This window comes from Anas acuta, chromosome 3 (genome assembly GCF_963932015.1).
Source record: "Anas acuta chromosome 3, bAnaAcu1.1, whole genome shotgun sequence".
NCBI classification, from domain to species: Eukaryota; Metazoa; Chordata; class Aves; order Anseriformes; family Anatidae; genus Anas; species Anas acuta.
The window spans coordinates 29,329,602-29,356,751 of record NC_088981.1 but is presented as its reverse complement, the minus strand read 5'-3'; the positions used below and the strand labels follow the sequence as shown (position 1 = coordinate 29,356,751).

General features: G+C 38.3%; 1 protein-coding gene and 1 long non-coding RNA gene across 6 annotated transcripts in view; both read left to right on the top strand.

Moving 5' to 3' along the window:
* The window catches only part of SMYD3 (SET and MYND domain containing 3), a 376,761-nt gene that overhangs the window by 159,120 nt on the left and 190,491 nt on the right, over positions 1-27,150 (top strand). The window lies entirely within an intron of this gene.
* The window catches only part of LOC137853705 (uncharacterized), a 59,705-nt gene that overhangs the window by 28,080 nt on the left and 4,475 nt on the right, over positions 1-27,150 (top strand). The window contains exon 2 of the long non-coding RNA XR_011094675.1: positions 17,943-17,980. This is a non-coding gene — a long non-coding RNA (uncharacterized lncRNA). The remainder of the gene's footprint in view (positions 1-17,942; positions 17,981-27,150) is intronic.

Here is a 27,150-nt window from a genome sequence, read left to right as displayed (position 1 = left end):
AAAATACCTTCAGCATGCCCTGCTTACCACTCTGGTGTTTTCAGCAATTTTCTCTCTGTCTCTAGGGTTACACTGTCAGCTGCAATAAAGTGTCATTGCTGCCAATTCTCAGTTTATTGAGAGTTCTTAGATATTTAGTGCCCGGTCTCTTGTACCCCTGTCTTGTGCAAGTCATGTGGGACATTTCTGAGCAAGAAATGTATGTGGCTCATCCCTGCATGGTGGTAGTAAAATACAGAGCCAAGGATTGTCTCCTGTCAGTGACAGGCAAGTTCAACTAACTTTCTTTTTCTCTAGCTTTGTGCAAATATTTGGCCTTTATGATTCAGAAGAAAGCTTGAAAGTGTTGTCCGAGTGAATCATTATGAATCAATAGCCAAATAACAGGAATCTCAGCTTTATTACTCACAGAAAAATCCTTGCGATTTTTTATAGGTTTCTTTACTTGTTTCCATTACAAGGAAAATGGAAACAAGGAAATTTTTGATCGCCTAAGTGGGGTTATACTGCAGCTGCTGTTTCTTCATGACCTTTTGGGAACTGGGCAGATTAGATCCTGGTCTGGCCTCAAAAATGCAGACACAGACATACAACAGCTGAGAACTACTGCACTGAGGGCAGCCCTGCTGTATGTTGTCTGCTCTTTGTAATGAATACAGGATGTTTCCTGATGCCTTTCTGGGAATTTGTTTTAAAAAATAAAATAAATCCGGTGGCAAGATTGCTTCTGGTACAACTTCCATTCAGGCCAGGTTGAGGTTGAGCTGCCTCATGCCCCAGTCCCCTGTTGAGTTTTGAAGCAAGCAGTGTGTTGAAGGTTGGGCAGTTCGGCAGCTCGTAAACATTGAGCAGTTTAAATAGAAACAGGCTGCAGAGGATTTTGGGGCTGTGTTCTGAACCTTGACTATTTTGTGGTGTTACAGAGTAATGAGGGTACTACCATTCTTCACTGAGCCCCAGTTAAATAACCCTCTGATCTTAATTACCTTCAAGGTCATTATTTTTTTTTTTCTTTTACATCTGGCTAATTTTGTAAATGTCAAACAGTATGGGACTAAGGAATGGCATTTTGAGCCATTTTTTATCTTTTGGTAATTAAGATCATATCTTTCTCAACAGAGATTAGTTAGAAAACTTGGAAAACAATGCTCATTTCAGTTTAGGCAAGGTAGGACTGCTGTGATGTTTACTAACCCTTTAAGATTTTTGGAGTCAGAGTGGTTTTAGGATCCTTTAAGTTTTAAGGACACAAAATGTAGTGAAAATAATATGAAAGCTCCAAACTAGACACAGTGCTTCATTTATGTCTTGGAAGTTAAACATACATTTATTTTTTTTCATTTGCTGTGCAGGAGTGTTGCAATGCAGTTTTGTTTTGGCCTGGCCTCAATGTTACTTCATAAAATTCACCCTGCAGAGAGAGAAATCTGCACAGCAGGTGAGCGTAAAGACATGGATCTGTTCATCTAGTCCTGTATGCACTGCCCGCAATTGCTGGCATGTGATGCACATGCAAAATGGAGCTGCAACTGCAGAGCCTCTTGTGAAGTACCACCGTGGCAGTATGTTGTGGAAAAAAAAAAAAAAAAAAAGTATGATCAGGAAACAATTACAGCAGGTAAAACATTGCATGCAGTAGAGAAAACATCACGTGCAATTTAAACATTGGTTGTAGTTCCTGGGGAAAGAAAATAAATCTTCAACCGGTCTTGGGCTCCTATCTATTGCTCAGTTGAGGGAGTATGATTCAAGAAAAGTTTTGTGAGGTATGTTGAATAGTCTGGTTTTATTGCTACAAATGGCTTAGAAGTTCAGTTAGCAGCATTAGATCTCCTAGTGAAGTCTGGAGTTTTTCTTGAGTGAAAGAGGGAAAGGCCAGGTGGGTGTGCAACACTGAGACTGGAGGGCAAAGGGAGATTTATGGAATATGTCTCCTTGGTCAGAGGAAATTCTCACTACATCACAGTCTCCAAAAATGGGCATCAACATAGGGAGGTTTCCAAGCATTATATTGAAAATACATTGGCTGAAAAGATGGAGGAGTGCTGAAATTTATTACTATTACCATTACCTGTAGTAAAGGATCTAGTGGAGTTCAAAAGTAAAGCTCAAAAAAGCTAAAGAGTAAAGACAAGTGGAGCCCAACAGATGAAAGCAAACAAGCCATGTTAGCTAGCATTCTAATATTAGAGCACTTATTAGGTACCAAAATAGTCATGCAACTCTGAGATTCTGCCTCCAGTTCAAAGTATTTTTTTTCAAATGAGTGATGTCTTTGTCATATATTTTTCCTGCTTACTCTTATTGCTAGGCTAAGTCAGAATTTGGGGATTTTAGACTAAGTAACTACCAAATAGTGCTGATGTTCAAAGAATGACATGCTGATGAGCTTTCTAGTAAAGAAGTGATTCTTCGCGAGGTTCAGACCATGTGACAGCTGCTGCCATCTCTTAAGCTATAAGCAAAAGGAATTTATCACCAACATTTTGTTAGGCATTTTCATAATGTGTTGTTTTATGTTTTGTTCTACTCTTTGAAGTTTTGAAGCTGGTTTCTTTTGAGACAGGTGACATGTATAAAAACAGTGAGTGTAGAGATGCAGAGTTTGACAGCCCGTGAAAACTATCCATGGTACTAACAGCAAATCTGATTTGTAATTCTGATTTATACATTGCAAAACAGTGGAAATTCTTAGGAACAGTTGCATACTTCTGGAAGTTTCTTCTTTAAAAATAATGTTCCGCTGTGTTGCAAGTGTCAGCAGCTGCTGCTCCAAATTTGGACAAATCTAAGGACAAGAATTTGTATTTTGTTTTCACACTGAGTTCTCTCTTCCATCATCTCTGCAGTTCCTGTGACTCTCTGCCCTGAGTTTCCTTTGTTTTCTGAATAACTCCATGCTTTTTGATGGCTATGTAATTCCTGCATCTGTTTTGATAATATAATTTTGGTGAAGGCCTACTCAAATTGCTTGTGGCTTTGCTAGTAATGCATAAAGTGCTTGTTAAAACCATGATGCCCAATGCTGACAATAGTACAGAATTTCTTTCCTTGTTCCTGTGCCCACATGGCGGTGAATCAAATCCTCATGGCCGCTATGAATTTCTTTGCAGACCCTGTGAAGTCTTTGTGGCTTGGCTTGGTCATGGTAAGACAAGGTGCTGCCTGCTGCTACCAAAAACCTGCTTCAGGTTCCCCTGGAGCTCACTGTTAGGCATGCTGTCGAGGGTGTTTTCATCAGCTTGTATTTTCTTCACCCCAACTGTTGCCAAGTAGACTGATTAATCATTATGCCAATAGTAATTTCTGCATGTCCTCATTGTGTGTTAACATGGTAAAAAGCTAATTAGGACTTCATCAAACCATCATATTAGTTGTAACTGTTCCCTTCAAAATACATTACTTTGAAATTATTTTCACTGTACGGTGAAGTCCTGTACGGTGTCTGAGTGTCCTAAAGAATCTGTTATTTAAAAGTTGTCATTCTAGAATCAGGTAATAGTTCAAGATAATAGTTCAAGGACCCTGTATAAATTCTCTTAATTTAATGAAGAAGATGGGATTAGATTAGGCAGCCGTCTCAGCTGCAGGCTGGTAATGTTTGCACTGAGAGGAGAGCTGAACCCAAACCAGATAACCAGATGATTTCCAAAATCAGTGGCAAGAGAGAGAACTTCTTGAAGAGGTTTTCCTTCTGAGAACCCTGTACTTTTTGTTTTCTTTTCTTTTCTTTTTTTCTTTTTTTTTTTTTTTTCCCCTCTTCACAGTCCAGGGTATCTTTATTTTTTTTTTTTTTCTGTGAAAATCTGTTGCTTCTTCAGAGCATTTTACGGGTTGCCATGATGACTGTGGCTTGGTGCCAGCCGGGTGCACAACCTGACTTGCTGTGAGACAAGACTGGGGGCTGTTCCAGATAGCTGGCAACTACAAATATCTGCAAAGCCGAGACAGGCAACCTTGCTGCCAGCTGTCTCTGTCTGACAGAGTGCCATCTTCGGTTACATGTAAGGAAAAGAATGAATTTTTTTTTTTTTATTTTTTATTTTTTTTATTTTAAGCTGACCGAGCTAAAGAATCAGAATTTTGACAGCTCATGTAGGATTTAAGAGGGATACAGGCTAGGGTTCTTGCTTCACTCTTTAACAGACAGATTTGAAATCTTTGTTGTGATCTTTGCAAAATGAAAGTTGTTATTCTTATTTATGCAATCCATCTATTGGGAACAAAATAATTTATGTCCAACTGCTCCATAATAGAGACGATATTCATGTAATTATGAAGAAAACTTAGTCATTGGAAAGGAGGGAGAAGTTAAGATCAGCATGTATTAAATATACATTAAATATAAATAAACAATAATAAATGGGAAACTGCTCTTACCACTGTGCAATTGTGTCTATTAAGACACAGAAATGTTTTCTGAGCACTGGAATGGATGGGGAATTAATTTGCATTTAAAAGTTAAGTAGATTGTTTTAAAAACTGAAAAGCAAGTTTCTCTATCACTAAACTGTGTTTAAAAGCAGTCATAAATATTTCAAAGCAGCATGCCCAGAGTGGGAGACAGTCTCTTCACCTAATTGCCTGTAAGAGGTGTTTTTTTCCCCCTTACACACCAGTATCAGAATTTACAACATGAAACTTCACCCCCATGTCTCCAAGGAATGACATGGAGTGCCCGGCTGCTTAAAATTCCCTTCTACCCAGAAGTATTGCAGTTCTGCTTACCCAGAAACGCGGGATCATTGCTTGAACTAGCAGCAGCATAATCCTCTGCGGTGCTCGTGTGTGAGGAGCCAGGAAAGCAAGGAAGGCTCCGGTAGGTGTGGTAGGAAAGCTCCCAGGGATGACAGCTCCCAGGCACGCAGAAGGAGCAGTGCTGTATTTATTTCACTGCAGACACGGGTCTCGGGCAGGAGTGCTCTCACCTCGCAATGGGGACAAGGACGATGAATTGCAGGGAAGAAGAGCCCTGCTGAGCTGTGAGGTGCGAGTGTCCATGGGGGAAGGTGGTCCCTGCCAGAGCTGGTTGTGGGGACACGTGGAAGACCTCAGGCATCATAAGCAATGAAATGCCAAAAGAGAGAGAGAAATGAACAGACAGTAAAAATATATAACAAGGAGCTTCCATTGCCTCTGTCATCTTTTTCCCCTTGGGGAAAACAAAACAAAAAACTTCCCAGACCTTTGTTGCCCTGCCCGTGTAATTTCTATTCCTCTGCAGAGGTCAGAGGAGTGGTGGTGGTGCACTGAGGGCAGAACTGGGAGTTCCCTTCAATCCCATCCACACTCACTCACTAGAGGAGTTCATTTTCCAGGTTAGTCCAAGGTCTGAAATTTATAGCTGGGTTGAGATTAGATGATCTTTGAGGTCGCTTCCAACCTAAAGCACGCTATGATTGTATTCCATACATAACTCTGTAAGACAGCAGTGCTAGAAAGGTGCAGAGGTGCCCTATGTGGTGGCACTGGCACACAGTTACACCAAAAGGCCCTGGATGCAACTGTCCTCTGGGTACTTGGATGCACAGTCTGCTTTGTGTTTTTGTCCCAGCCTCCAGGCTGGGAGGAGTTTGTGTCAGTCTCGGGTTGTTGCCATGCTATCAGTAGCTTGTGCTTGCCTTGTCTCGATGACTTTTCAAGTAATGCAGTAAGAAGAGGTACCACTTCTCCCACACTACTTCTCTGATGCCAAAGCAGATGATGAACAGTAGAGCAGCACGTCTTGTTGGAGTGAGGTTAAACCTGTTAATGAAGACCCTGCTCCTCTTCCTCAGCCAAAGCCTCCCCATCAGTCCTGTGGCACACGGATAAAGTGGGCTCCAGGAATAAGGAGCCCACAGTGCAATGACTGAGTTTGTGTTTTGTTATTGACTTCACGATTCACTCTGAAGCCAGAGCAACCATTTGCTGACATTTTAAGGAGAGAAAAACAAGCTGAGTAAAGCTGAAGTTTCCAGTTAATTACTGTTCAGGAAGGTGGCAGAAAACCTGTGTATTTCTTCCTAGAGCTAAAAGCTGTGAATGATTCCTCCTCAGGAGCAGAGAAGCTCTCCTCCCAGCAGAGCCAGAGTGCTAAGTGCTAATTGTACTGTTTTGCATGTCAAGCCAATTTTCCCTTCCTATGGATCTGCTCGGCATGGTAGTGGATCCATAAGCTATGTGTTTGGGTGTTGTTTTTTTAAAAGGCTGCTTCATTTTACACGAGGCGGGAATAAGATGTAGAAGGATAATCTCTCTACTCCCCTTTGATCTCTGAAAAGTAGTATCATTCAAGATGAGATTCTCCACTTGGGAATCCTTCTTACACAGACTTGCTTATGGATTCTGGCTTTTCTAATTCATCCAAGGATTACACACTTTGTTAGTTTCCATAGAGCTCTTTTTTGCTCCTGGTATAAACTTACAATTCCCATTCATGAGAAGAAAACAGCTTGAGGTACATCTACCCAGGGTAAAACTGATTTTATTATGTGGAATATTTTAACCCCTTGAAGGCACAACCCTGCCTTTTATCAGAGGGAGCACCTACATCTACGTGCAAAAATCTTCTATTTAGGGGTTATCCTGAAGATCTCTGACATCTCCTAGGGGGTGAAAAGGAGGTTTCTGTAATCCTTCACAGATTCCTTCATTTAATATTGCTACTAGAGACAGTTTCACAGATAAAATCTTTTATGTGTGTTTTTCATAACTCTGTATGTGAGAGAGAAATCAAGATGGAAATTGATTATATGGAATATTTCAGTAACACTACTTATACATATTTCATTGCTCAGCTTTGTGTACAGAATATGGTTAGAAGATTTACAGCTGAAGTAAAAGAATAAAACAAGTATTGTTTTACATTAATGATCACATCAAATAAGCAATCCGTTAGTTAAGGTTGAAGTGATGCCTGAATTTAAAACCTAAAGTTCTGACATTTATAACTTCTTTTAAAAATCTGTATTCTGTAGTTTCACTTGTATAATCTCAACCTTGAGTTTTATGTGAAGTGGTGTTTGAAGAAAAAATAGTCATCCATCATTTCTTCTACTAAATTCAGAAGAAGACGTTTAGGAATAATTCAAAGACTTTCAAAAATCCCAGCCACTTTAAAAACAGAATTTCCAATACAATTTTCTCAGCATGTGAAAAATGGGTCAGAATTTGTACCTTTGATCTCATCTGAATGTTTTGTTGTTGTCAGATAGGCAACATATATATTGCAAAATGGATGTCAGAGCCAGTTTTCTGGTTCTGATGCCTGTGCAACTTGAGGTTTTTCTCAATCAAAAAATTCGTCATCTTCAGTACAGCAAATGTGAAGGAGCTGAGATTAGGGAACTTATTATACGATAACTCCAACAATTACGGTTGGATTTTCAGTTCTTAATGCTCCCTTTTATTTCCTATAAAAATTAACATGTTCAACAATTTGTTCCCTGTTGAAATCTAGTATCTGATAGTTTAGACAGAGACTTTCTTCTTCTGCAACATGTAGTTTCTCTTCCTATATCAGAATCTTTAAAACATTCATTTGGCAATTCCTATTATAGTTGCTTACTCGGACCAGGCAAATTGCCGAATAAAAGGTTTGTAAATTATCTGCTTTATATTTGTGCTGTCCTCAAAGGACTGAAATTTGCTTTGGGGAAAAGCAAAGGACCAAGTAATAACATTTTCTTTTTTAAAGCACTGCCAGAAACTTAATTTCAGAGAGCTTTTTATTATTAAATTTCCCAGCCTTCCTTTCAAACACTTTATTAGGAACACAGCTCATTTATTTGGGAGGGGGAGGAAAGCATTGAGGAAGGGGGAGATGAAGGTGAAAAGCAAGCTCATTAATTTTAATTGTGATCTAAGTGTACTTTTCAAGTTGGCAACAATTTCACTTTTCTAATGCAGAGTCATTGTCAAAGACTCATTTTAATATCGAAACCTTAAAGTATTGGGGAAATTGTTTCTCTTGTACTTTTTTTTTTTTTTTTTTTTTTTTTTTTGTGAAGCTCTTTTATACTGAAAATTTTAAGGCCTTTGGAATGTTTAAGTGGTTCTCCTACAACAGGTGAAAAAGACAGACCTTTGGTGCTTTATTGGTGGGAACAAGAGAAATCAAAGATTTGATTGCTTTAATTATGAGCTAGATTTAGCTTTTAGCACTGGGCTCAATTCTGATGCTGCTAGAGAAGTGAAGGGAAGTCTAGGTAGTAGATGCAGCGCCAGGATAAGTTGATTCCACTTAAGGGTTGTATTTTGCAAATGCGTTTTTATTCATTTACATCCAAGGCTTAGCATCAAGGCACCTAAATTTTAAGAAGGGACTCTTTGCTTCTAGGTTGCAAAAGAAAGGTGTCCTGGTAAGATGCAACAGAAGAAGAGGTCAGTGGCTGCCTTTAGTTATACAATAAATGCATAAGTTTTCTCAATGAAAGACAAAAGCTGTGAGCCCCTTAAAGAAAATGCATAAAACTTAAGTGTGAGGACAATCCAAAATGCTGCTATTTTTCATCCATGTATGGTTTGAGTCTTGGTAGCTGAATACTGATTCTGTCTCAACATACTGTTTTGACAGTAGAGACGGAATTGAGGTGCTGGTGATGCCTGAGAGAGCTGAAAGGAAGCTAGAATTTCCATTCCCCAGGAAATCCAAACATTTTGAAATTTTATCTCATTCCAGCTTGAAGCAAAGTCTGTCAAAATCAGTATTCTAAGATATTCTGGTTTAGGACCATAGAAACATTTTAGCTTTAGTATTGTCCAAAGAGATAAGAGCACTTGTTTTTTCTGTTTAAATGCTTACCAAATCAAATCTAATTAAATTAAAAATTCCAACAGCAAATAGTTCACTCCCAAAACTCCTTCACTATTTGATAGCCTGAGGACTGATGCCATGTTCCTCTCAGGTAAATCCTTGATCTTCTGCCCTTTGAATTTAACCAGTTTTCTGCCCTTTCTACTAGCTGTCCATTCTGGATCCTGCTGGAGCTCTCAGCCGTTCGGCTATCCTTTTTAGGCAGCTGTTTCTGAAGTGCATGGGTCCTGTCAAGGAAAATGATGGAACAAATTTCCACTTTCTTAACACCATTAATGAGTTGTTTTTAGCTTCCTGAAAGTAAGGCGTGAGGAAACCTCTGAGGAGTTGTGAGTCTTTGGTGCTTTTAGAACTTGAGATAAGGAACATGCTTTTCTTCTACTCTATTTTATGTTTGCTTTTAACTCTTTCCCTAAAATATTTGCTGCTGACTCATCTATATCACTTGTCAAGCCTCCCTTTCTTGTTGCTGGTTTTGTCTTACACAGGGTTGATTTTTTTGACTGCCTGATTTGCATTTTATTTGCTTGTTGTCTCTGAATGTGAGGTATGATCCTTCAGCAGTTACTGTGGCACAAGGTTAGGGTCAGGATTGCTTTAAGACTTTTGGTCTTGTTTGATGGAAAGGGTTGTGTCTGCAATGACATCTAGGTGGAAGGAACGGTGCAAATGATGTATTTCTTCCAGGTGGCACATTGCATTATTTGTAGGCTAGAGAAGTGTGACAGCACAGACTTGAAGGAATACACCATACTGTTTTATAAATTACTAAAAATAATAACAGTGAACTGAGAGGAGGCAACTGGAGCAAGGCAGAACAGGCACATCCCACTCTCTGTGTTGCAGAAAGCTTGTGTGGGGCACAGCAGGAGACGTGCTGTCAGCTGTACTTTCAGGTGTTGGAGCAATGTGCCATTACAGTGTTAGTATGTAACTCAAGAAGCTATTGGCACTTTTGCAAGAAACAGAGAAAAAAAAAAATTGCTACTGCTATTCCAAAATGCTAAAAGGTTTTGGTGGATGCTTGCTGCAGAGAAAAAAGCTGGATAATAATCTGGCGATAATGTGTAGCATATATTTAGTGTGATTTTCCCGCTGTGAATGCAGTCCTATTTCACCGGGTTAACTTCCCTGACCATCATCTTCCTATATGAACTTTTTAACCCTATCTCAGACGACGAGAATCTTATGGGAAGGCATTTCCACAACTTTGCCATGAGACATTTTTTTTTAGCATTTTGTTCCAAAATTTGTACTTGTGTGTCCTCTAGCTTAAGTTCCTCCTTTGGACTGTTAAATTTGCCTGGTCAGACAACAATATGATCCTTCCTGTCCTGGTCTTGCTAAATAGAAAATGAGAAGGTTTAGTCCAGTTTAATTAGAATGTTATCTTGATAATTTTTGAAGTATATTTCTGGCCCCATTCTAATTTGAAGGACTCTTTCTGGAATGTGGCTGGCACTGTGCATAATGTTTCAGAGGAGGAGCTTTCAAAGGGGCCTTTACCATGGAAATTAATCTTCCTTTGCTCTCCTGAGGATACATCACCTGATGGATTTACTCTTTTCATAGCTGTATCACACCAATGATTTACAGAGAGCCCATATTCTACAAATGTACTGTCTCCTACATAGCTCCTCCAGCTGACAGCTTCATAGTTTATAACAAAGTCTTGTTATGTTTTGAAGCTTATGACCTTGCACGCTGCTATTAAATTTCATCCCATTTCTATTACCCCTCCAGATCATCCAGCTCTTGCTGCATTCTGTGCTTCCAGTCCTCTTTGTACTGACAAGGCCTCCAGTCATTTAGGCTTCAGGAAATTTTTTTGCTTTTATACTTCTGTGCCAAAGTCATTAATACCAGTATTAAGTATTAATAGTTATGACTGAAGTGTATTTTATTTTGTTACAACACTTGTGAACATATCAAAGTGGAGAGACCATGCCTGTGCTCATACTTAGCACTTTGCACGTTCCCAGCCTTATACAAACATTAAAGAACCAACATAAACAGTCATTTTCATAATGTGGCTTAATATTATGTGGTATTGTGAACCTTGCTTTGCCTCTTTGTGCTCAAGGGATTATAATTTGTACCCTTTTGCATGTGTAATGAAGGCTATACCCGGCATTTACTCTCTCCCATTCATCCTTTTCCTGTGGCATTCAGACCAAAGGGGAGAGCAGCTTTGAATTCAGACAGCTCCAAAAAGCCCAGGCCGTAATTTGTCTCTGGCTCGCTTCCAACTTTCTTGATGGTGCCAGCTTGCTCCAGGCTCCCTCTGGTGCTGTATCATTGCAGGCCCCCCCTCCCCTTTTTTTTTTTTTTCCAGAGGGCAAGGGTGGTCTTTCTCCCACATCTGGAACTACCATTGGCATTGCACTGGCTGGAACAGAAGACCACCTGTGTTTCAAAAGTGCATGTCTGTTACGTTTTCTTACATGCTTGTCAGCAGGAAAACACTGCCTGGCTTACTTTTAAAATGCTAAAGTTATCCTTTTGCCTCAAGTTAGAAATATGTACATCTATTTTGGCAACATGACTTCAAATAGCTGTATTTCAGATATTAAAAAAATGTGTGTTTTCAGGATTTGCAAGAACCAGGAGCAACTGAATGTGAGATTAGCAGATGAGAATAAAGGCAGGTGAAAATACTGAAGGGTTTGAGTCAGGTTAAGGTGACAGCAGAAAGCACAGTTTGAGGGCAAGCTCTCCCTGCTGATGAAAGTGTGCTTGGAGAGAGCTGAGAGCAGAAGAAACCAGCATCTACTTTGCAAACTACTGCAAAGTAGGGTAGGGAGTTGTCAATTTTATCATGTTAATAGACTGCAGGCTTCTACGTTGGCTAAAATGTGATGAATTGAGCAGAAATAATTTAAGCCTTTATCCTGCAGTTTGTTGAGGGGAGACATGCACCTGACAGCTGATAGAGTTAAGTATTTGCAGCTTAAAGGTGTCGATCCTCAGCACTTCTGAAGAGCAAACGGGGGCTGAATTATTTACATTACTGAGTGAAGATGTCGTGTTGTTAGTCTCATCATTCATCATTGCTCAGCAAGCACCTGTGTTCATACATTGCATCATAAATACTGCAAAATGAATATGTAATTTTATATTCTTTGAATGTGAGTCTGATTCACAGCCGCATAATGACGTGCACAACAGCCATGCTGTATTAGTTGTCATATATATAGGGGAATTATGGTTGAGCCCAATTATGCCTGTATGTAAGAGATTTCTTTACTTAATTGCCCCTGTGCCAGCAGGGGACAGTGCTTTTTTAGACCGGACTTAGGCATGCTGGAATGATGTTTGGGAACAACCTACCTGTAAAACTATTTAAATTAAATGATCAGGTGAAAAAACAGCAGGTCTGTAATTTGCTTTATTTTCTAATATTGAAAACATGAAGTTTAAGGAATCTCATTCATGCCAATAGCTACAATAACGAGCGCAGGACCTGAATACAGAGCAGCACTAGTCTTCTATAGGTCAGGGCTGCAAAACCTGTAGAAACCTAGAAGTCTTGCTTGGAAAGAAAAGGTGAAAGAATCCAGATCTACATGGATGAACGACCACCTCTAAAACAGACATTAAGATTTTGACAAAAAGCTGACAGCAAATGGAAAATACAGTTTTCTTGTCAAAGAAAGGGAATACAAGAATAAAATGAAATTGCCAAAGTAGTTTAAATATTACAAAAGAAATTTGAAGAGTACCTCATGTATAGGAATAACAACAGTGAATGAACAACTAAAGAAGACACAGAACTACTCTGTCAACAAGTGGGTTAGGATTAGGTTAGTCCAGTAATCACAATAATGAAGACCAATATTAAACTATAGGTTTTAGTAAAGACTGTGATGCTGAACACAAGAATAAAGAGAGTATACATCCCAGACTGGAAACAAGCACATTAACATCAGAGGTGGATGTAGTAAATGTGGATGATGTCTATCCACTCATTATAAACAAGCTAGCACATGATGAATGGTAGAAAATATGTTTAATAGCTAGCAGTGGCATTAGGAAAAGGTAGAATAGTGCTGATGTGTCGGTGGCAAAATTCAAGTTATCAGCAAAAGGAATGAAAACTCAGGTCAACAAAGAATGTGTATGAAAGTGATTGATTATGGGGAATAAGGAGGAGTAAGGGTACTTGATTTGTTCTGCTAGGTCAAATGAAGATTTTGAAAGGCATCTGACCATTCTCTGTACATGCATTAACACCATTAGCTATAAGTGGGAAGGAGTAGATGAAAACTGTTACTGAGAAAAAGATTTTGAACATGCAGGTAGTGGAGCTTTTGAGCAGGGTTCAGTAAGAGCAGTTGCAAAATCAAGTGAAAGAGGAACAAAACGTAACTGACTATCATGTGGTGCTCTATCATGATAACTTTTTTCTGAATACGCTGTTTGGCTTTTCAGGTCAGACATTCTGTTCAGGAGAAATTTGCCTGGCCTTTCAGGACAGGTGGTAGTGAGCACACTTGCATTTTGGTTGTGTCTTTTTCAGTATTTAAAAGTCAAAAACAGACAGTAGAAAATAAAAATACTGATCAGAGATGGCACAGACAGAGGTTTGGAAAGGCATGCATTGCTAAAAGAGAAACAAAATCTGCCTCCTCAAAAGGGGGATGCTTGACAGATAATCAACTGATGTTTGCATCAAGGTCAGTCACTGGAAGTGACTGCAGTCTCTAAATTTTTAGATTAAAAAAAAAACTTTACCTAGATTGATCCTTAGGTGTATTTACATCGAATTAATGGAACTGAAGTTTGGATTGAATGAGTGCTAGTTGTTGTTTTGGTTGAGATCAGATTTTGCCTAGCAAAGCTCAGCATTATTGTATTTTGCATCATGGTGAGATTTTATTAATGTGCAAAGCTAAAAATAATGGCATAGCTGCTGCATTTCAACTCTCATCTTTTGGCTGAAGCACAGAATTTTAACTCCATCAATGATTTTGCTTCTGGAATTATTTCGTGGGATGCATGACTTTATCCAAAGTCTAGATAAAGTCTGGATAAATCCATACAAGTGTAAATCCATGACGTCTGTAACAAAACTTTCATCAATTTCTTGTAATGTAATTTTGCATATGATCATAGCTCCTAAGTGCTTTTTCGGCTGGTAACATGAACAAGTGTTTGATGCTTGGAGGAAGGAGTGTTTTCAGAAATGAAATCTGGAGCTGTTGCATTGTTGTACTGGGAAAAGGTGGGAGCAAGAGGATCAACCATGCTTCAGCTTTCATGTATCTGCTTTCATCTTCACACTGATGACTTTTGACACGAAGGAGGGGAGCTTGTTTATAGGGAAAAGATGCAGATTTTCTAAAGCTAATCAACTGAGTTTTTATCATCAGAAAAAAATGTTGAAATACACATGAGAATTTACCCAGATTAAGCTAGACATGTAATGCAAAGCGTTACTTAAAGATCTGTTGTCAGGAAGAATTTCCCTAGTCAGCTTCTGAATTTGAGGCCAAAATCTGCAGTCCTTGGCCCAGCAAAATTAAGTGGATTATTTTTCACCTGTTTGACTAAGAATGATAGGATTTTGCCCTGTCACTTAAAAAGATGTAAGGATTTTTAGGAAAAGAAAAGAAGTGAATTGTTATGATAAATATTCAGGTAGTGAAAGTACACTGAGCTCTAAGCTCAAAGGAGGATGTTAGGATTAATAAAATTTTTGGTCAAGTCCAAACGTTGCACATTTACAGTAGAAGGATTACAGTAGAAGATGGGGAATCTTGAAGGAGAGCTGTAGAGATGATCCTTACCCTTTATAGGTAAAGCTTTCCTGGTTGTTGTGCAAACAGAAGCATCTTTTTTACTTTATATCTCAGCAGGCATCATAATTGTTAATGTGATTAATGTGCATGTATAAAAACCTGGAAACTGGGGACCCAGCAATCTGTAGCAGTGTGGCTTTGCCATACCTGTTAAAAACTTAGGGAAATATTCTCATTCCTTGCAGCTGACAAGTGAATTAAAGCCTGTTGACCAAAAGCACATCCTTGCATCGTGTAGCCTCTTACAGCTATGCTGGAGGTTTGCATGATGAGCTAGCCATTCCGTGAATTAATGGCTTCGGAAAGCAAGCCAACACAACACCTACAGTGTCTCTGTTTTTCCCTCATTCTTTAAACCTGCTAAAAATACAACTTCTGCTGATTTCCTGAGGTTGGTAAATGCTTTTCAACATCTCTGTATAAATTATTAAAATTGTTATCTTTCTGCTTCCTGGAGGGAAATGTGCATGGCAGTATTCAAACCAGCCATTGAAGTGATCCTTAGGGGCATGGCATGAGGTTGCACTGTTGATGCCTTTTTATTGTCATTGTATGTTGGCAGCAGCTGTTACAGAAATGGGATTTTTGTACAAACCAGTTCATAGGGTCAGATCCTGGGCATGTTTCTGTGGCCAGCTTTCAGCAGAACTTGAGCAATGTGCAAGAGGGAAGAAGACGTGAGGTGCTATAAAGTGGCAGGTCTGTGAAGGCTGCAAAACCATGTCACATCTTCTTGGTTGTTTGTGTGCTGAGTAGAAATAGATTCAGAACTGTCATTCAGCTTTCTTTTGGAGAAGAAATGTAATATTTGAAGAGTTTTGTGCTTCCTTAAAGCAGTGTGCCTTGGAGCATGGTTACTTACAAACAGCATGTAAGCAAAAGCCCTATGGAAACACCAGAGTCAGATCTGGAAAATAACAGTTGTTTCCTGAACTTGCTCAAATTGGAGAGGTTGAGGCAGATAAGGAAGACTCCTGGCTTTTTGTAGCACATTTTCCTGCCCTCTGATTGGTTTGTGAATTCAATGAAAAAGTCAATTTTTTCCTGTTCCCCAAAGACCCTGTTTTCACCCTGTGACACAGGCTGCAGTCCTATTGTCTGTGACACTCAGGGCCTTTACCATCACTTGCCAGCTCCTTTCCTGGTCTTCCTGTACTTCCCAGGTGTGCATTCATGCTGGAGTGGGCACCAGTGATGTCTGCAGCCCCTGGAGCTATGGGGGCATGGGGCATTGGGATGCCTTTTGCCTAGGGATGGTTTTGGGGCTGAGCTTGTCTCAGAGCAGCAAGGCTGAACACCTCTGGGCACAGTTCTGTTTCCTCCGCTGAAGTACATTTCTGAATACTAATTACCATTTACAACTGTTTTAATGTCTGCTGAGCAACTTAGCTCAAGGGGAGCAAAATAATTGTGGTAATAGTTTGAAAAACAAGTACAAAAGCCACATTTTTAGCACAGCACTTGGCTGGCTTTACATTAAACTTGCCCTCAAGTTCCATATTTATTTTTAATATATTACTCCTACAGCTTCTCTTCCTCCACAGTGATTTTCCCTTGCTGCACAGCATCCGCTCAGCTTTCCTTGTCCCAAGCAGAGCTGTCAATCTTCAAGATTAAATTGGCATCATCTTTTCCCCAGCTCCATCTGTCCTTGGCTTCTTTTAAGTTCTTGTCAGTGTAATCTCCATATAGTGCACTATATAAATATAATATATATATATAAATCTATCTATACTGGTTTTGTTTCCTTTGGATTGTACCCAGTCTATCACAGTGGTCAAAATTGTTTCTGGCACCCATAAGAGATAATTAAAGTGTGTCATAATATTGTGAATAGTATATTGCATTATATACATCACCAGGGGAATTCTGGATATGAAAATATAACTGTTAGGCTTATAGTCAGAAATCTAAATATTGCCATATAGACCTTTTTGTCATGGTTGAGTAACACATTTGACTTAAAAGTAGAACACATCTATGAGCCTTTTCCAGATCTATTTAGACTGCACATAAGAGCTGTTTTGAATTTTGAGCAGAGATGAAATGCATTTAATAAGAATCAACCTAAGTTAATCGACTAGAATCCAGGAGTAATCAATGGCAAAGCTACCTGGGTGAATGTCTTGCAATTTTTAAGGCTGCACTGCCGATTCTGTCTTCACCCCAGTGGTTTGTTGTTGTTTGGTTTGTTCTCCAATTTTTATTTACTTCCAAAAATGTTTTATTATTATTATTATTATTATTATTATTATTATTATTATTATTATTATTATTATTATTATTATTATTATTATTAAACTATTTTTGCCATGGTGAACTGTGACAGTTGATATTTCTAAATGCTTTTATTGTCCGGTAGTCAGTCTTGTCTGTTGTGGAAGCTGCCAGGACCTCAGTGTGAATGCAGGGAGAGTTTGTGAATTTAGTCTTTGGACACTGTGTATACGTTGCAGAAATGAGAACTTGGTACATGTGTGGCCTGTAGGTATATTCAAAACTTTGTGGTATCTTTTTTTTTTTACTACTTTTGTTTGCTTTAAGGAATAAATAGCAAAACATTTGATATAGCAGTGCCAAGGATGCTAGATTCCAAAGAGTATTCAGACAATTTTTTATGAACTTTGGGTTTAGCTGAACAACCTATTAACTCCATTAACCTCAGTCTGTTGTATCTGTGAGCAAGTACCACAATAACAGAGTGACTGCTGTACTAAGCTCTGGTGTCTACTGTTGTCATTATTGAGAACAGTTTAATTGTAAGATTGCTCCAATGAAACATGGATTATTCCTTTATTGATCTCCTTGTTTGATATTTTTATTTCAAACAACACTAAACTCAGCAATTTCTTTAATTTTGTGAAAATGCATTTAGCTCAGAAAAGAAACTTCCTAGAGAGTGTACATCTTAAGAAGCGTGTATCCTGTATTATAGAGGCTTATGTTACATGGAAGAGAAGCAATGCTGAGAAGCAAAGCAAACAGGTCCTTAGGCAAAGAGCTTTGGCTCAGTGGTCGCACCACCTCCTTGGGGACAGTGAAATTCAAGTCATATGGCAATTTTGCTGAGACTGAACTTTGCACAGTCCATCACAGTGGAAACATCACCTGGAACTTGTAATTTGAGTTCCCTTTTTAATAAACCCCTGGTTCATTCCTTTTTTCCATCTAACTCCATTTTTGTATTTTAAAAATAGGAATGATTAAACAAGCCACCTAAATGATATCACTCTCCTAGCTAGTCTATTACGTGTTTAAGTAACTAAGTTTGTTTTATTTATTTATTTAAGTTTGTTTTATTTATTTAAGTTTATTTATTTAAGTTTGTTTTATTTGTTTTACAGGTAAGTAGCAATTGGCACCTATTTATCAACAGTTTATGGTAAGTGTATTTTGTATTTAGCAAAAACCGTAATTAAAGTTGTGCTTTGTTCTTTAAAGGGACAGCATAAAAGTTAGTCAAGCAATAAGATTTGTTTCAGGTGCTAAGCCTGAAATTACTACATGTCCCAGGTCACTAGCAGCGCTCTGACAGTGCTCAGTGTCCTCTATGGTAGTGCACGCATTCTAAAATACATCTGTTTATCTAACACAGCATTTGTCCCATTAGTATTAAGCCTTAGTATGGTATTTAGTTGGTGTCCAAGCAGATTTTAAAAATTGATTTGTCTATTTTTAGTGTTTTTTTTTTTTTTTTTAAACTTCCCAGCCTCTTCAGAGTCAGTTATTGTATTGTTGCTACAGTGTGAGAGGTGTAACAGCTTTGTGCTGCAATGTTTGGAATTTTATAACATGTAATGATACATTTTTTCTTGTGGTAAGACTGAATGGCTTCCGGCACTTGGCATGGATGTTGCTTGAGCATTTGACCCCCTTAGAAAAAGTCACTGTGTTTTTCCTCCTCGTATTTTAATTTTGTATAATTTTTTGCTAGACTACATACAATTCTTACTTTTTTTTTTTTTCAACATCTTCTCCTTTTTTCTCTTTGTATGTCCCTTTTCTTTTTTTTTTTTTTTTTTTTTTTTTTTTTTTTTTCCTGGAGCATTTTTTATTTTGAATTCATATTGTTCTCTTCAACTGATCACACAACTCAGCCCTCAGTCACAGAGGCTTTTTCTTTCATCCTTACCGTACCTTGACAACATCCGTAAGTTTATGATCTAGTCTACTTTCATTCAAATGTATTTGTTATACCAGTGGCTTAATTAGCTGATTTTCTTTGAATATATTTTCTTATTTTCCCATGGTATCTTCTCCAGAGGTTTCCCTTGGTTGTGCTGCTTGCTCTCTGTCATCTTTTGTAAAATGTGTTTCCAGAGGATTTTTGCTCTATGTCAACTATCATTTTCTTCCTAAAGATTTTTCTCATGTGTACTTGTGCATGTACATGCAAAACTGAGGTAGATTTATTTAAATACAGACCAACAGGGATATAAGATGTCTGCTAAATTTCTCTAGACACAAACCTGGATGTGGAGTTGCGTATTTTCTCCAGAGGTCAAATCTGAATTCTTTCTGCCCCTTGAGACACCATTATCATTCTGCATCTCTATTTTATCTGTTCTATGAAAAGTTGGTTAGATTGTTCTGTTTCCATAATTCAAATGTTTGATGGCATGTTACAGGGCTGGTATGGTCAAATAAGAAGACTGAATGGATTACTTGTCATTTGTTTTCTTCTTTGTTCTGCCCAGTCTGGAGTGGGGGGGCCGTCTTGGGAGCTTATCCTGGCAGTCTCAGCTTGAGGTCCAGCAGAAGGGAAGGGCTTCAAGAGCTGATTTCCTAGATCTGATGCCTCATGTTAAGCCTTGAATTAAGAAGTCCAAGATGAAACTGCTGATTACACCGTGGTTATCATAGCTGAAAGCACTAGCAGTCTGTTTGAATGAAAAGGTTGCCTCTGAACAGCAGTAAAAAAGAAAATAACCCTGGTACTAATTGACTTGGACATATTTTATTTTTTGTATTTTTATTGTACTTTTTACATAACTTTCAATATGTTTTCCCAACATTGAACATATTTCCTAGCATATTTTTTCACCTTCCAGTGGAAACAGAGTGTATTATATAAGCAGGTCAGATTCAAAAATAGATCTTAGGGTATTGTGGTCTCAGAAATCTGTAGCATGCAGTTCTGAATATTGTTTCTGAGGCAATATTTCCAGAAAAGTTGTAGAAATATGGACATTTGCAGTGGTTCAATCCAAATTGAACCACTTGAATATGTTCTTTGAATATATTGGAAATAGTAACAATTGAGACTTTTTTGGTATAATAAGCAGAAAAAAATAATTAGAGTAAAAGAATCATCTTTATTAAAAATAAACCCATTGCACCTATACAATGAGTTTTACACTTAAAGACCAAGATGTACATTTTCTGCAAATTTGCCAAAAGACTCATTGTTTGGAATGAGATAAAATCAATGTTTTTAAAATGTCTTGTAGGCAACTATGTTTTTTGCTATTGGTGGAAATGATCTTAGCCAAGCCAATGCCTTACATGCATGAAATTTCCTAGAGTGACTAGCGAGTGCACTTTTTTAGTTTATGAACCTATTTCTAGAGTTACTTTTCCTTTTATCTGGGAGCTTCTATGCTGAAACTGTTGAAAATAAATTACTCAAACTCATGAAGAATTGCCCTCTCAGAAAGTGTTTTTTACTTCCTATGCTGGATAAGCCTATTAATTGAAGATAGAAAGATCACCCTTTATTAATCTGTGTACTGTGCTCTGGTATGGGCGCTGCTACGCACCTTCCTCAGGCTTTCTGACTGTGAGTATATGGGAAAGGAAGACCAGTCTGTTCTTATTTCCTCTGATAGCAAGAAGCAGCCGCAATCCCAGTCCTTTCACCATAAAAGTTCATGCACTACTGAATTTTGCTGTCTTCCTTTAGTATCTGTTTTACTGTTGTATTCTTTGTTATGAAACAATACAAACTCTGGTTGTATTTAATTTGGCTTTAATTTAAAAAGTGAAGTGGGTTTAAATTAAATTGGCTAAAAATTTCATTTGGCTTTAAGTTTTCCCAAAAGTATTGTCACCATGACTCTTAATAAAACAAGTTATGTTAAATACTGAACATCAGTGGAAATAATGGTGCTGTTTCCTTTGTCTCAGTAGTTGTAGAGTACCTCCCTTTTATAGGCAGTCAAGATTATATCTCCTATTGGCTTCTTATGGCAGGGATTGACTCTGATATAGCAGCAAAAACCATAAGCAGGTGGTTTCAATAGAAATAATTACACTGAATCCAGCACATCCCATTTCATGTCTTATCTGAGTAAAGCAGCTAGATTATGAATTTATTAAAATAACAATCAAATACTGGTTCATCTCTGTGTGACTCCATTTTAACAAGCAACTGTCACTTTCAGTGTTTTATAACTCTTTCATTGCTATGATTTCTTCAGAGCAGGAAAGGATAAAAGCAGTGGCTGTCTGAGGTATGTATCCATGACTATCTGTTCTCAGGGAGTTACCCTGATATATTTATGTTTGGGAACTAATGTGTTAACTGGCATTAAAACATGAATTTCACCCTTGGTGTATTTGGCCCCAAGATTACTGTTAGCTCTTGTATTTTAAATAAGTCATATTACATAGCCATGTTACATCTGTCTTTCTGGAAGAATATATAATATTGCATTGGAGTTGACAGGAAAAAAAAAAAAGTCTATTGTTATTTTCTCTCCTGACCTTCAGTGCTTAAACACAGTTTTATGTCGGCCATCTTCTCTACAACTAAGCTTTTCCTAGTAGCTGTTTACTTATACTATCAGACTGAAAAAAATGGCTTTAACAGTCTTGGGATTCTTCTCAAAAGTTCCTGCTAGCTGCCTCGATGGAATATGTAACATGAAAATTCACGTGCTATCTTGGGAGTGTGAAAGGTGTTAACAACTGAAGTAGCTGCCTGCCATTCTTGATGTAGTTGGGGAGGATCAAGCCTGTATATAAACCTCAGTGTACACATGGCATCTTTGTGTGCTTTGGCAATCTTTTTGAAACTTCACAGTTGTACAAACCTTTATCAAAATGAACTGTGAGCTTGCTATAGCCTGTACAATCACAAGGGATGAAGCTCTCTCAAGCTGTCACTTTCACTGGGCTTTCTGAAAGTTTTGGGAAAGATGAGAGCAAATAGGGGTATTTTGTTTAGCAAGAGGACAAGGCACCAATTTCTTCCTTGCAAAAAAATTAAATCCTACTTTCATATCAGAGAATAACTTTTGTGGGGATTGTTCTTGTGGAAGATGAAGGAATTGATCAGTGGTTTTGTAGCTTGGTAGCTGTAGAAATGTAACAGGTTACTAATGCTGTTTTAATTGTTTCCTGATATTTCATTTAGCATCCTTGAAAACTAACACGGTTTTGATTAGTCTGAATGTTAAAACTCATGTAAAACAGGGATAAGCACAATTGGTTTCCTGAGTATGGAAAGGTCCCAGTCTGATATTTTTTAAAGTTCCCAATTGCCAGATTAAAGGAACAAACACCATTTAAAGGAGAGTACCAGTGACAATTTCTCTGCACTGTTTTGTCATTATGCCTCAGGAAGCAGATCTGAGAGACCACATCTGGGTGTAAGGGAGGCTGTTTCATGACTTTCAGATCCTTTTTACTGTCTGCAGGCACTTTCCAAAAGGTTGCAAATTAATGCTAACTTCAGTGGTGACTTTGATGACGCTGGGTACTTTTCTAGAGGCTGAGCTGGTACTGCAAAGGTACTGTCACTGAGCAGTCAGGTGCTGCTAAGTTGTAGTACTAATGAAAATGTTTCATTGGGCCAAATTTATTATTAAGTGTATATTTTTTGTGTGTTTGCTTTGTAATGCTTCCAAAACAACAGCCATTTTACTAACTTGACTTTGAAGCTGGAAGCATCAGATTGCAAACTAGAACCCACTGGTGTGGTGCCTATGCACTGCTTAAAACACCAGGGTGCCTGGCACTACTCAGGTCCTCTCTGCATCAGTATTGCTCTGCCATGTGCATGAGGGCAGGACCTCATCCTTTAGCCAAACAGTGCAGACTGGTTGTTAAGTGCAGATGCTGGTGTCTGTGGTACTCTGCCCAAGCCTGGTACCCCATGCTCTTTACTCCAGGCCTGTGAGTAACTAACATGTACAGTTTGGCATGCTTTTTGATGATAAAAGTAGCAAGGGTCTTGGAAAGAGAGAGTAAGCAAACTGCGGTGTAGATGCACCTGCTGATATGGTAAGGTGTGTTGAAACAAAGTCTGACAATGATTTAGCTTTATGTGGAAGGAAACAATTCAGCATATATATGCCATAAGTCCTGGGGGTTTTAGTCACTGTCTTTTCTGGCAACAACAAATACAAACCCTATCATCGGGATGAGCTTCCATGTGGTTATTACTGAGATATACTCGTTTGTAAAAATGTAATGGGCCACAAAAAATTGGAGTGTCTCAACAAGTGCATCTATATTCATGTTTTAATTCAGACCAGGAGTGCACCTCCGAAGTGAATTTCACCTTTGGTTGGTTTTAGTTTAGCAGTAGTCCTGGAGTGCATGATCCTGTTGTATTTTCAATGAAACTAAACTGGAAAATGTGCTCTGGGAGTCCTGAATGCACTCCAGGTGCAAGAGGGCTTCAGGCCCTCTGAAGTTTAAACAAAGAAACAGAAAAATCTGAAGTATTTACAGTAGGGATGACAACATATTTTTTTTTTTCCTCTGCTGAACTTTTACTATTTGTCCGTAATGCCTGATAACATAATCCTAGCCAGTGTGACCATATATGCCTTATAGGCCCTTACTACTTTATGGAGTTGAAACATCTTTGTGTTAGACCAAGGTACTGTGTCTATTTGAATGATTTATACTGACACAGTTCCTGCATAAAATCTTCACTCTGCTCATTGTGCTTGGTACTGATAAAATACAGCAGAAATGTGCACCATTCTGCAGATGAGAAAGATGCCTGTTAGTAAGGAATTGGCAAAGCTGAGAATTATGAAATGCATTTTCTGCTCAGTTTTTAAATGTATTCATACATATTTTATTTGAAAAACCCAGTTGTTGATTGCATCTGCAAAGATTAGTCAGGATCCTTGTGTTAACAGCAGAGATGCATGAACCTCTTCCTTCAGTTTCAGGGTGAGGGCTGTGTGTTGAGCACTCTGGAGAGCTGTGTACTGATGTGCTGCACCTTTTCTACATGCCCTGAAGAATAATTCCAAAGCAAGAATGAGTCTTTGGAGTTAATGGCTGATAAATAAACCTTTGCCCCTGTTTCCTCACAGATCGTCATTAATCTCCAGAAAAATCAGAGCGGCTGGTTGTGTTGTGCCATTGTTGCTGTGTCTTGCTCTTTTGAATACTTTGGAAAATGAAATAAGGCTGCTGTGGGTTTTGGTGATATACTGTTCTAGGCACTGTGCAAAGCTTATGCACCTTTCTGTATGCCAGCTGAGTGTGTTGAGTAACAACATAATGGCTGAGCTCATGACATTCCTGAATGAAGTTGAGTGTTGCTGAATGCTGGGGGAAAATGCTATAAATTTTCTCGTATGACAAGTGTAACCTGGTGTGGTAGTGTTAGGAAGGAAGGCTGTCAGTGACTGTAAGAGAAAATCTGCCTGGGGAAAAAATAAATAAATAAAAAAGCAGAGGAGCTTAGTGCACTGTAAAACAAAAACTAAACCAAGAAAATGCATTCAAAGACCATAACAATTTTTTTTTTCCAATTAGTAATGCTACAGACAGGTTAAAAAATTGCTCCTGAGCCATTGCTATTCACATATGCAATGAAGTTGATAGGAATTTAATTACAGCAATAATAATTTCCTCTTATAAATAACAATCTCAAACTGTTACCCAAGGGAGGTTACTGTCATTACTCCATTTCTGTGTGGGGAAATGAGAGAATGGAGGGGTGAAATGTCTGGGCTGAGGTCATTCTGCAAAGCCAAACAGGTTGAGCAATAGTTCCCATATGCCCCTGAAGTCCCAGGCCAGTGCTCAGTGTGTGCAGTATCTGGGAAAACAACAAGCACCAGTTTGCAGCCCCACAGAGTAGGATGGGCTCTGCAAGGGAGTGCTCACCCAGCTTCTGGGAGCTGTGGCTATTCTCATGGCCTCCTTGGCCTACATAGGCTTCACAAACCTGATCTGGGACAGGGAGGAGGAAAGCTAAGAGTGGATTACTCCTCCTCCTTACTTACTTATTTACTCCTCCTCCTCTTTAATTATTCCTTCATAGGTGGCCAGTGCCATTGTGTTGCTATTGCATTGTGCAGTCATGCAAAATTCATATGTGATCTAACTCTCTACTTTGAACTGGTTGCATGAGTTATGATGATGTCCAAACTTTGAGTGGAAATATTGCCACCACGTTGTCACTCATCATTTTGTAGGTATTAATAAGTTCATTTTGTGTTCTTTGATAGTGCTTATTATGTAATTTATTTTAAATGGTTTGTGTCAACTCAGAAAATGACGGTTCTGATTTTAAAAGCATATTCACAGGTGCTTTACTGCATTTGTATTCAAGAGGCATATACTTCTTTTGAATCCATTGGATCTAATCACACACATACATCATATGGATGTGAAGTTATTTTCAGAAGCAGATGTTTCCACCCACATACTGATGGATTTCTGTAAGATGAAGTGGAGACTTCTGTATCAGAGAAAACCATTGTCACTGTCAAATCCTTTATTCTTGTAGCTCTCCTCCATCTTCTCCAAGCTTTAAATTCATTTCCAAAGTGAGCAAATGGCTTCCAGACGGGAGGGAGAGGTGATAAAACATTTTCAGGAAGCCTGTATAAGTTTGCATCAGGAACACAGTCCAAGGGTTTCCTTCTGTCAAAGTTGCTGGAAACTAGATAATGTGCATGTAGCTTGGCAGAGAAGTGGCAGGCTTTAGTTCACTGTACATGCTAGATGTAAGACTAAAACCGCATTTGTGGCTTGGAGGTGGGATATACATTAGCTACCAGATGCACTTTCACACCTTTGGACTGGTTATATTCTAAACTTGAGAGGAAGGTCAGATTGTGTTCAGGTGGGTGTGTGGAGGATGAGGATGAAGTAATGATGTAGACAAGAAGCCTTTACAGGATTTCCTGATGGACCGGACAGCCCCAGGTGTCTGTTCGCTTGGTCTCGACTCTGATCTGCATTTTCCCTGGTGTCCAGTAGATGGTGATGATGTGTTTAAAAACGCTGCTTCATTCATATTTTGATCGGAGGAAATACTGGTTTCACAACGATGATGTACTAAGTTCCCAAGCATTATATTTTCACGGATTCATTTTTACTTCTCTTTTGAAATCGTTCTTAGTTCTTTAAAAAAAAATACTTCTTTCATTTCTTGTGAGTTAATCAAGCTGCTATGATAGCAAGGTATCATTTTGTATTGTTAACATAATATTTTGTCTTAGATTTTGTTAATTGTTTTCACAGATGTCACTGATTCTATATTATCTGTAGACCTTGTATGAAACATAAAGGAGGATGGGCTACATGATTTAATGGCCCCTTTCAAACTTGAAATTTTACAAGTCTCATTTTTATGATATATTAAAAAGATAACTAGGTCAGTTATCAAAATTGTCAGAATACAAAGGAAAAAAGGGGGGTATTTGGAACTAAAACTTCTAACTGTATTTCTGCTTCCACAATCTCAGAGTCAACAACTTTGGTGACTGGAATAGAAATTTTAATTTCTCTAAGTAACTTGCCAGGGACAAACTCTATTTGTGGGGCATGCCTGATACTGTTGTGAGACCATAAACAAGGTTTCTGACATCGAGTTTCTATATAAGTATCCTAAAATACCTGAGTTTTGGAAATGCTGAAGTTTTGTACGTACTGCTTAACTACATGAAAATTGGGCTACGTATTTTAAGGCTTCTCTATAAACCATTCTTTCCATTCTTTAGACACATTAATCAATGATAAACAAAACAAAAACAAATAAAAAACTGCAACAGCAAATAGTACTGAATACACTAAGAGCAATTCTTACAGATAAAAGTATACCTTCCTGAAATGTTTGTCCATCTGCTTATTCAGGCTTTTCTATATTGCCTACCAGCATAATTCCCAAGTAACAATATAAAACAATATAAAATCAGCATTATAAATTTGCTGGATTCTGATACCTGCTTTAATGGTTATGTTTGTCTCTTGTAAACAGTATTTGTGAAGACACCTATTTATAAGCACTGTTATAAGTGTTTTTGACTTCGTTGACTATTAGTATTGTTTCAAAGCTGTTGAAGTTGTTTTTGTAATGCAGCTCTTTTAAAGCTATTCTGAAAGGAGGTCCAGTCACCATTAATTCCTGTGTAAATTAAGCACAATCACTTATGAGAAGAGACCCTTTATTTAGTCAGTTTAAAGCTCATTATACAATTTTGTAGGGGGAAAATTACCATGCCTGCAAATTAGCTACATCTCCTAATGAAATAACTTTTTTTTTTTTTTTTTTAAAAGCTTTCTTTGATAGGAATAAGAATTGCAGTGGCACTGGAAAGTAAAATCATGCTATTCCTACTGGCAGTTTTC